Raw genomic sequence first — 11,683 nt, forward strand, 5'->3', positions numbered from 1 at the left:
TGAGTACCAAGCTATGGTACGAGCTCGTCTGATTAGGCGATGCGATATATTGGTACCAGGTTGTGGCATGGGCTCACCTGATTAGGTGGCGCAGTGATATTATATATGATGTTAAATTATGACACGGGCTTGCCTGATTAGGCAATACAATATATGATTATTTTTATTTCCATGCATATGGCTGGTTATATTACCCACTCTTGAATGTTATTGTTTAATTATTTTTTAATAGTGAAATGTATAATTAGTTATTTAATATATTATTCTTTGTTACTTTTCTTACTGAGTCCATGTAACTCACAAGTGCTCTGGGATGCAAGTAAAGGCAAGGAAAAGTTAGAGCAGCCATGAGATGACAATCTTCTCCAGCAATGTACATATTGACCCCACCAGCCTGTGTGCCGAGTTGCCAGGAGTTGTTTTGGGTTGTATCTGCTATGTATCTTGATTTTGTGTTTTGAGTTGTTGTCGTATATATTCCTTTTGTAAAATTTTTATAACAGAGATCCCCGGAATACATTTTCAATGTTATTATGATGTCCATTTTTAGTGTTTTATTTTAATCAAGTTTTTAATATTATCGAACAGAATAGGAAGAGAGCAAAAGAGTATACTACAATACAGGGTGAACAAAAAAGCTAGACCACTCAAAGGAGGATCAAAAAGAATGATTGAAAGAATGATTGAGGATGTGGAGAGCAAGGTTATACAGAGAATTTTTTTCCATTTCACACAAAGCCCACACTATATTACTTTTAATATACACTATCAAGCACTGTTAAGTTGCTAGTTACTTTATTATATTATAGTAGTAATGAAAATTGATTGTGATGTTTAGTTTGTTGTTGGAAAAAGTATTAGAATAAAATTATTTTATTGAGTTTTGTGGGAAAATATAACAAAATAAGTGGTGTATTGACAAAAATATTTCTAATTTAATTTGGTAAAGTAGATGTATAAGGGTATTAAAGTTATTTTATTTAATTATTTTTAAATTAATTATTTTTTATACAAATTAGTAATGTAACAGTCCTTACATAAATAAGTGGATTTAATGAATATCACAATATTGAATGTAATCTATCTATATATATATATATGGAAGAGATTTCAATGGTTACATTTTTATTGTAACCATCATGGTTACATTTTTTTAAGCCATTGGATTACTATTAGATGGTTGTGATTAATTTGGAAATTAAATAAAAATAAATAATAAATAACTTGTAACCTGAAAGTAACCTAATCATTTATTTCCTTATAAAACTTTAATTAAGATTAATTATATTTTAAAATTAAATCAATTATAATTATTAATTAATTTATTGCAATTTATTACTACATAAGGATCTTTTAGCAATTTATTTTTTTTATACTTAAATTATTTAAAATTTTATAGCAAAACTTTTTATAATTTAAAATTATACACATATAATTTCATAATTTAAATTTTATTATTCTTGTAATCTTAATTTTCAATTATTACACTGAATTATTTAATTTTTTTATTTAAATATTTAAAAAGTAAAAAATGAAATAAGTTGAAGGATTTTTTAGAAAAAAAAAATGGCTGCACTTGTTATCGATTGATTAGCTTGAGACCTCATACTTAGTTCATATAATTGTAACAAAATAATTTAATATCATTTAAAAATAATTAATTATTTAAAAATTTATTATAAGAAGAGAATTTTAATTTGTGTCAAAAGAAGTTTAATTTTAGTAAAAAAAATAAATTTTATTGTAAATATTATAATTAAATGGCTTAATTATTAAAATAATTCAAGTAAGGATTTAAATATAAATATTAATTGCTAAAAAGGTCTTGTTAAATATTTAATTAATTATTTTAAGAAAATAGTTAATTATAATTAAATAATTCTAAAAAAGGAATGTCTATTTAATTAATTATTTTAAGAAAATAGTTAATTATAATTAATTAAATCTAAAAAAGGAAAGTCTACCTATTAGTAACCTACTATTACAAGTTAAAAGAAAAATGTAACTATATGGTTACAATAAAAATGTAACCATTGAATAGTCACCCATATATATATCTATAATGTTGTTGTTTAGAGTGATGATGTGGCGATTTATCAACTTAGCAATCTAATTTTTCTATTTTGTGGCTTTTGTAAGTTGTTTGAGCTACTTTTTCTTTCTTTCTTTACTTTTATATATATTTTTAAGCTTTATTTTTTTCACTTATAAGCTATAACAACACAATATCTAATAAATCAGGTATATGTCACGTGAAACTTAAATTTAATAACTGAAATGCTTTCAAAAAAATTTGTAACTGAACTAAAATTTTGTAACTGAAATGCTTTCAAAAAATTCTGTAACTGAAATTATTAATTACTAATACTCAATGCTAATTTTGTAACTGAGTATTATTTCGTCATTTCTATCTCACCTTTTGAATTCCTCATCCTAATAATATTATTATATATATCCTATCCTATAACAGTATGAGGGTCATAGCTCATAGTTATTTATTGGAAGAAAAAAATCATAACTATTTTTAACCCATAATTTTTGTTTTACCTGTTAGTATTTTCTGTTTGGTTCGATTCCAAATACATATGTTGTTGCAAAAGAGGTAAGTATGCTATTTAAGGTTTTGATTTGATTCAAAAAATTTAGTTTAGGTAATCTAACTTAAACATAAGTCTGGTCATTACCAATCAATATTGTTGCTTCTTTTAAAATCGTACATGAGAGTTGTATTTATCGAGTAAAAATTTTACCTAATAACTTGACTGTATCTTTATTTTTTTTTCTATTCTTGCAGCACATTTTGAGAAATTAGCTCAGAATGATACCACAAATAAACTCGATGCTACAAGAGAATCATTTACAACAAAACTTGCTCTTGATGACTCTAAGAAGGTTGACTAGAGGGAAAGTCAAGACATAAGTTAATAGAGGATAATTAAAAAAAACAAGGAATCTAAGAAAGACAAACATTCAAAGGTTTCGAATTTTTTATGTGACATTTTTAAGCAATGATTGTAAATATGTTTACAAACAAGCAACACAATAAGTGTGAAGCTCACCCATTGGTGTGTCAATTTTTTTCCCTTCTTTCACAGGTTACTGGTGTTATAATACCCAAGTTATGTATCTTATTTTTACCTATTTGCGAGGCATGGTTTGAGTATTAATTGTTATTGTTTAGCACGTTGTATACTCACCAATCTTAATTTCAACCAATTTTCTAAAATCACAAAATCAAAGCTTATACACCAATAAATTTGGCCAGATCAATTTTTATGGTAAATTATTTTATATCATTATGTATTGTGACTAATAATAGCATATTTGTGAGTGTTAAATTGTAACGCCCTAACTATTAGGCACGTTACCCAAGATACTTAAGAAACCCTAATCCCTTAAACGGGATTACTAACAAAATTAGCACGGAAATTAAACTTTAATTACAAATGGAAGAAAAGTAAACTTGTAATAATTTAAACTTTATAAACTAAAAGTTCCATGTATCGGCATCCCAAAAATATTTTACAAAATAATATTACAAGTCCATTTTTATTAGCCGACCTAGGCGGCAAAACAGAGTCACAAAATACATCACTGGTAGACCCCAACCCGCTTGGTCTAGTGTGGCCCAAACATGTACATGCACCGTCCAGCTCCCACACTCATGGCTGATCAGAAACAGCTTTACCCTTTCCTGCACAGTAGAGCACCCGTGAGCCAAGCCCAACAAGATAGTATAACATATCACTAACATGTTTATTACACTATAATAACATTAATGCCATTCTCATATGTGTGTATGACACAGACCCGCATGTTACGCTCACATGCCTGTTTATGTCTCTGTAACATAGACCTACGTGTTGCGCTCACACGTCTAAATACAATAAGGCCTTAGAATAGTTCATCTCGGTTCTGGTTACCGAGTCCAACCTTATTATGGCTTGAACGCATAACCCTTAATCTCAATATATATAACACATAATTAATGGTGCCACTGCACTATTTGTCTATTTGCTATAGACCTGCGTGTTACGCTCACACGCCTATATATGTCTATGTGGCATAGACCTACGTGTTGCTCTCACACGTCTATATACAATAAGGCCTTAGTAGAGTTTACCTCGGTTTTGGTTACCGAGCCTAACCTGGTTATGCCTTGCTTGCATAACCCTATTCATATATATAGGTAATTCATACATTACGTTCTTTCGATGGTTTATCCTGGTGATATATACCAGGTCTAACCCAGTTATGTCTTATACACATAACTCTTAAAATACATGCGTGTATTCAATATTTACTATAACATATAAAATCTTAGGGTAATAACCCTAACTTGCACACTAAATAATCACTCATATAATACATTACTATATATTCAAATAATATTCCCGAACTCATGTTTTCACTAGATTAATAATATTTCCATATATTAACGCTTTCTTACCTTCATAATATTCTAGGGTAATAACCCTAGACCGCATTAAAATTAAACTCAAGGTACTAGTTTATCGAGTCTAGCTTAATTATACCTTAGACGCATAACTCTTTGTTCCAAGATATTTAACATGGCATAACATTCAACATCTTTTAACTACTAGGGTAATAACCCTAGACCAAATAACCGCTCATTTTAGGGTAATAACCCTGATCCCGGTTCTGAATTAATCACAATCACAACATATAATATGAGCGCCACTGCGCTTAACTCTACGTGCATACTACTGTCTTACCTGATGTCTCACAAAATATAGAGATTCCAAATCCCCAGGTGCTCCTAACCAAGTGCTAGTAATCCTAGTCACAAATTCCAGGATTTACACATATAGGGTTAATCCCTAATTCCACATTTACAAAATATAAACTTGGCATTCAAAATATAAATATTCACATATAGCTCGAAATGAGCTTTCCTACGGTATAAAGAACACCTAAATCGGAGTATGAATCACAAAGTTATGGCTATTTGAAGTTTGCATAAGGATCCGCCCATAAAGAAAAGAGCGGGCCGCGGCATGCAAAATCCATGTCGCGGCACCTGGGTTCAAAACCCAGAAAAACCAGCAATAAACCACGAATTTTAGCCCTTAAATCACATCCAAACAACCCAATTCTTAACCAAAACTCTCAAACCATCAAATAGATTTTAATAATCATACAACTAGTTTAAAATACATATTTCATGCACCAAATCCAATATTAATCTCCTAATTTCAGTCAAGACAACAAGCATAAACAAGCTTCTCTCAAGAGCTAACACCATCAAATCTCAAGCTCAATAACAAGAACTTCAAATCTATACAACCTTATATTTTCCAGCAACAACACCAAAATAAAACCTGAATTCAAGTATAAGAAATACCCTAAAATTCATCCTATAGTTCACTCAAACACAAAATCAAAAGATTCAAGTAAAAACATGCTTAACTCAACAAGAGATTACTAACATGCCACCTAAGATCATTATCAACTCATTTCATGCCCTTGCAACAATAAAATTCAGCAATAATTTCAACTAAAATCAGTGAAAGAACTACCTCAATTCTTTCCAACTACTAGCTCAAAAGCTTCCAACACCAAGCTTGAAATCAAGCTAACCTCAACCAAGAAAATCAAGAGCAAAAATAGTTTAGAGAGAAGAGAGGGGGAGGTCGGTTTGGGCTGAAGGTAAAATGCAGAAAATCAAATCTCTTTTCCTCAATAATTCCATTTTACAACAAGATAAATCCCAAACCAAATTACCAAAATGCCCATTGGGCCATATAACATATACATACACAATTAAGGGCATTTAAGTCACTTCACACATAAATAAGCCCAATTAATTTTCAGATTTCTCAATAATAATTAAAATGCCAATAATTCAATCCCAATTGCATTTCAGACATGAACCCGGTTTGGCTCGAAATACTCAGTTGTGACTATACCGCGCCAACCTGTCAGAACACACCTGAAAAAGACATACCGCGTGTACAAGAGTGTACACATAAATAGTCCATGGTGGCAATTCAAATTTTTTATCACCCAAATTTCATAGTTTATGCTTATAATGACTATCTACAGGGTATTTCGACCCTAATCAATGGTCTAATCGCAATTCAAAATATTCTAAGATCAACAATTACACTAATCAGTAGTGTTCTTGTTGACTACAAAATATTAGCACGTGAGTCTATAATATTTACTCTGGATATAAATTATTACTCATTATATAAATGCTCCATATATATACAAGTTAGTTTCCTTAATATATTGCTACAAAGTTCCCATTTATTGTATGCATATATTATTCTCTATATATACAAGTCAGTTCCTCGGTATAAATTATTACTTATTGGATGCATATATTACTCCATATGTATACAAGTTAGTTCCTAAAAAATTATATTAAGTTTACATTTTAGATCCTACACAAATATCATAATTTTACTAAATTGCTCATTCATTAAATAATATTAAACTTTGGAGCTAATATTTTGTGGAATAAATCGGTTGTAGAAAGTAGGGGTGTTCATCAAACCGCCCGCACCACACCACATTTATGTGTATGCAGTGCAGTCGCGGTTTGAATTTTTCATAAACAGCGCAGTGCGGTGCAGTGCAATTTGCAGTTTTGAATTGTTAATACGCGGTTCAAACCGCACCGCACTGCATATTATAAAAATACCAATTTTTTATATTTATTTAGGTCACATATGTGATGGCCCAACCTAAATGTAACGCCCTAACATTTAGGGACACTACCCAAGATGATTAAGAAACCCTAATCCTCCAAACGGGATTACTAATAAAATAAGCGTAGAAATTAAACTTTTAACGAAAACGGAATGAAAATAAACTTGTGATAATTTTAACCTTACAAACAAAAGTTACATGTTTCGGAATCCCAAAAATTATTTTACAAAATATTACAAGTCTTTTCCCTTAGCCGACCTAAGTGGCAAAATAGAGTTACAAAAGTTTCAACACTGGTAGACCCCAACCCGCTTGGTCTAGTGTGGCCCGAACATGTACATTCATCGTCCAGCTCCCACACTCATGGTTGATTAGAAACAAATTTGCCCTTTCCTGCACAGTAGAGCACCTGTGAGCCAAGCCCAACAAGACAGTAAAATATATCGATAATCATAAATACACATCACATAAATATTAATGCCATTTCACTTTTGTCTGTATGACACAGACCCGCGTGTTACGCTCACACGCCTATTTATGTCTATGTGGCATAGACCTACGTGTTACGCTCACACGTCTATTTACATTAAGGCCTTAGAACGATTCATCTCGGTTCTAGTTACCGAGTCCAACCCGATTATGTCTTGAACACATAACCCTTTACTTCAATATACATTTATATATATATATCATGGCATAACAATTACATATTAACAATTTACTTCGGTAATAACCCTAAGCCAAGAAACCGCTCACTTTAGAGTAATAACTTTAATCCTTGTTTCTAGTTTCTCATATATATCACATTCTATATAAGCGCCATTGCGCATATTTCTACGTGCTAACTACTGTCTTACCTGATGTCCCACAAATATGGAGATTTCAAATCCCCGGGTGCTCCTGACCAAGTGTCGGTAATCCTAGTCACAATTTTGGGATACACAAGTATAGGGTTAATCTCTTCATCCATTTTCACAAATTATAAACTGGACATTTAAATTCTAGATATTCACATAGAGCTTGACAAGAGCTTTCCAACGATATAAAGAACGTCCCAAGCGGAGTCCCAAGTCAAAAGTTATGACCAAAAAAAAAACACAATATGCTGCAATAAAATGGTCGCGGCTACTGGGTTTAAAAACCCAGGAAACCCAGTTTCCAGTCACGAAAATGCATCCAAAAATACCAATTTTCATGCTATATCAACCCACAATCATACCAAACTTTCACCTAGCATAAACCAAGTAATTAGAGAGGAATTACACCTAATTGACTCTCCAACAACACCAAAAACCAACAACAAATTTCAGTCCCAAAATTAAACCAATTCGACACAAATTTTCATATAATTCAAAGTCATACACCACTAACAAGCAAGTTCTAAAATAGGGCATTAAAATACATAAAACATGCATCAAAATCCAACCATATACCCCTCAAAGTTCAGATTTAACAACATCTAAACTAAGCTCCAAACCAAGAGCTTAAATCCATAAAACTCCAACAATAAAGACTTGCTCATCCAAGTCAAAATCTCAAGCTTCAAGCAAAATAAATTCAGAGCTATAAATCATAATATAAACACAAAATATAACTCAATTAATCACACCCAAAGCAAAGATCAAGAATTTAAGACACCACAAGTTCATAACATGAAGAACAACCCAATTAACACATACATGCAATTCAAGAACTTGAAAATCCCCACATGCTTCACCATCATCCAACAATAATAAATTGGGATAAAAATCAGATTTCTCAACTTGAAAAACAGCCCTAAAACTTGCTAACAACATAGGTGCAAAATCCATAATTAAACAAGTTCAAGTTACAAAGAAATCACCATTAGCTCCCCTTTTCAACCCTCATGCATTCAAAGCCTAAAAACATTACTCTCAACAAATTTCAGCAAGGGAAAATTAAATTTAAAACAGTAATTACTACCTCAAATTATAGCAAAAACAATCCTCAACACCTCCAAATTCCAAGCTCCAAAAGTTAGCAAAAATTCAAGCTATTTCTGAACAAAAATCAAAACTTGGAAAAGAAGTTTAGGGAGAGAGAGAGAGAGAGGGGTAGGCTGGGTGTTGAAAAACCAGAAAATAAAATCTCTCTTTTACAAATAATTCCATTTACTACAAATAATACATGTAGGCCAAATTACCATATTGCCCATAGGGCCATATAACACACTTAAAAGCATTCAAGGACAAAATGGTCATTCACATCACAAATAAACTCAAAATAAAAAGTTCAGATTATTCACACATAAATAAAATGTCAATAATTTATCCCAAAATTATATTTCGGCCCTAAATCCGGTTCGGCCCGAAATACCTGGTTGTGACTATACCGCGTCAACTTGTTAAAACACACCTGAAAAAGGACACAACAGATATACTATATAATAAAATAGCTCATAAGCACGTAAATAAATTAAATTCACTGTTTTACCCTTCTCATGTCAAAATTACTAAAATGCCCCTGGCACACCAACGGGGTCTTAACATGTCATTTTTCATATTAATTCGCATATAATAAATTATATAATAATATAATTCTACAATAATACTCAATTAACTAGTTAGTGTTTTGCTAATCCATTTTCTTAATCTTAGGGTATTACATTAAGCTCACTAATTATTGTATTGTTGAAACTTAAAACTTTTTTTCATTTTTATTTTCAAGCCTTATGGTATTTTTGATATGTGTTGCTCAAACTTTATTGTATTTGTGATAGTTTAATTATTTAGTGATAATTCAAATTGCAATAACTGCATAAAACCGCACTGCACCACACCATTTTCTGCGGCGCGGTTTTTTAGTTTTACGGTGCGGGTGCAGTTTGAGAAATTGAAAAAACTACATGTGCGGATTAATTTGAAAAAATAGTCAAAAATCGCACCACCCGCACCGCGAACACCCACCTCTAGTAGAAAGTATGAGAGTACTAAAAGTACATTTATTTTATTTAATATACAATTATTTTACTTAAATAAACCCACATGACTCACATATAATATTTAATATTTTGTGCGGTTGTGTTGAGGGACTTTTTTTTTTTTTTGAATGAAAGCGTATTTGATTAAACAACAAATTAGACCTCGCAGTCATCACATAAAATATTCAAAGGGATGGTGGATAACGGAATATCACCAACCAACTTGTGGGAAAAGGCCCACTTAGCCACATTATGGGCAACACAATTACAAGTCCTGCTTATATTAGAGAAAATACAACTAGAAAAACAAGAAGAGTGACTGTTACAAAATGAGACATAGTTACTAATGACCCAACGGGTCTCCTTCCTATTGAGCGCATTTATAACTACCCTCGAATCGCTCTCCACTATGATATACTGGGCTTTCACTTCCAAAGCTGCAGAGATAGACAAACAACAAGCCGCCGCTTCCCCACAGAGCGCATCAGTGAAATCCAAACAAGCCGTGTGAACCTTCACCACCTCACCCAGATGGTTTCTGGCCACCACTGCTAAATACATGCTATCAAGCCCCACTCTGACACCACAATTCTGTTTAATCCAGTCTTGAGGAGGGGGAGACCAGCATTCCTCCAGGCACGGAGCGGGGATAGGGAAAATAGTAGCACGCAAGTCTGCAAAAGAAAATTGAATAGAATCAATACAATTTGTCAAATTCAAAGTAATATTATTGTGGACCTTTTCATTTCGAGTACGCCATAAATTGTCGACCACAATTGAAGCATAAAGGAAGACCTCTTCCCCATTTAATCCCTTGTGAGACAGATCCCAGATGAATTTGACCCAATCCCATAGTCTGATTTCGTTATCTTGGATGGGGTAAATACCCCAAGGAGAAGAGCGCCACACATGAATAGTTATATCACAGGTAAGGAATAAATGTTCCATAGTTTCTTCCTCCCTCCCGCAAAGAGGGAACCTCACCTCCTCAATATGAAATCTCTTCCTAATGACTGATCTAAGAGGGAGAGCCACAACACAATGGGGAGCTCTCTCCAACGCTTGAGAGAGATAGGCAGATTTGCAGGAGAAATGTCCATCCTTTTCAAGAGTCCAAACCCACTTATCCTGCACCAAACCAGACGAAGTTCCTCCTCTTAATATAGCCGACATTGTCACCCGATCAAACAGGCAATTGAGTTTATGAACATCCCACCGGCCATCTGAGGTGATCAGATCAGCCACAAAATTGTGATCCCCAGCATTAGAAGAGCGGGGCTTTAGTCTGAAATCCTTTAAGTGGGGGATCCAAGGATCCTCCCAGATTCGAGTATCCCTTCCATCCGCCACCATCTTGCACGCACCTTTCTTAAGGATGTTCCTGGTTTTAATGACGTTTTTCCAAAACCAGGAATCTGAACTCTTAGAATCACAATTAAGAAACTCTTTTCCTTTAAGGTATTTTGCAGTAAGCACCTTACAACACAGAGATTGGCTTCCATTCAAGATGTTCCACCCCCACTCAATCCATAGACTATGCACTATTCCTATATTTATATATGAATGCTCTTATATATCCTTGTTTAAAATGGTAAATGAGCGTTAATATATGATAGCATAACCAACGACTTAGTTCCTTTAATATATATACTAGTTGGAATGTTGACTACGCTACATACAGTTCACCATCTTCCATTTTTCTTCTCTTATTTCTTCTTCTATCTCTTAATGTAATACCCTAGGATTAACAGAATGGATTAGCAGAACCCTAACTAGTTAATGTTGGAATTATTTTACCAGGACCTTAGATCTACTCACAAGTATGTTGATTTAACAACCTAAATATGAACTTCTAAAACGATAATAAATTAAACACATAAAAGTATGAGAAACCTTACATTGGGTGCAGCAGAATAATATGTCTCCTCCCACTCAGATCTCTAACCCTTTATTCCTTTCTGTCGCAGAGTATAATCAAGATCTGAGCCCGAATGTCCTTCTTTGTTGACTCTGAATTCTACACAGCCTTCCTCACTATGATTGAGGTATTACTTGATGTGTGTG

General features: G+C 32.8%; 1 long non-coding RNA gene across 1 annotated transcript; it reads right to left on the bottom strand.

The window, feature by feature from the left end:
* Positions 1 to 6,831: 6,831 nt before the first annotated feature.
* On the bottom strand, positions 6,832 to 9,117 carry LOC133036457 (uncharacterized). The gene is made up of 3 exons (XR_009687096.1): positions 8,623 to 9,117; positions 7,536 to 7,598; positions 6,832 to 7,071 (listed from the first exon to the last, which is right to left on the bottom strand). It is a non-coding gene; the product is annotated as an uncharacterized LOC133036457 (long non-coding RNA).
* Positions 9,118 to 11,683: the final 2,566 nt, after the last annotated feature.

The sequence above is a fragment of the Cannabis sativa genome, chromosome 4 (assembly GCF_029168945.1).
Source record: "Cannabis sativa cultivar Pink pepper isolate KNU-18-1 chromosome 4, ASM2916894v1, whole genome shotgun sequence".
In the NCBI taxonomy this organism is placed as follows: domain Eukaryota; kingdom Viridiplantae; phylum Streptophyta; class Magnoliopsida; order Rosales; family Cannabaceae; genus Cannabis; species Cannabis sativa.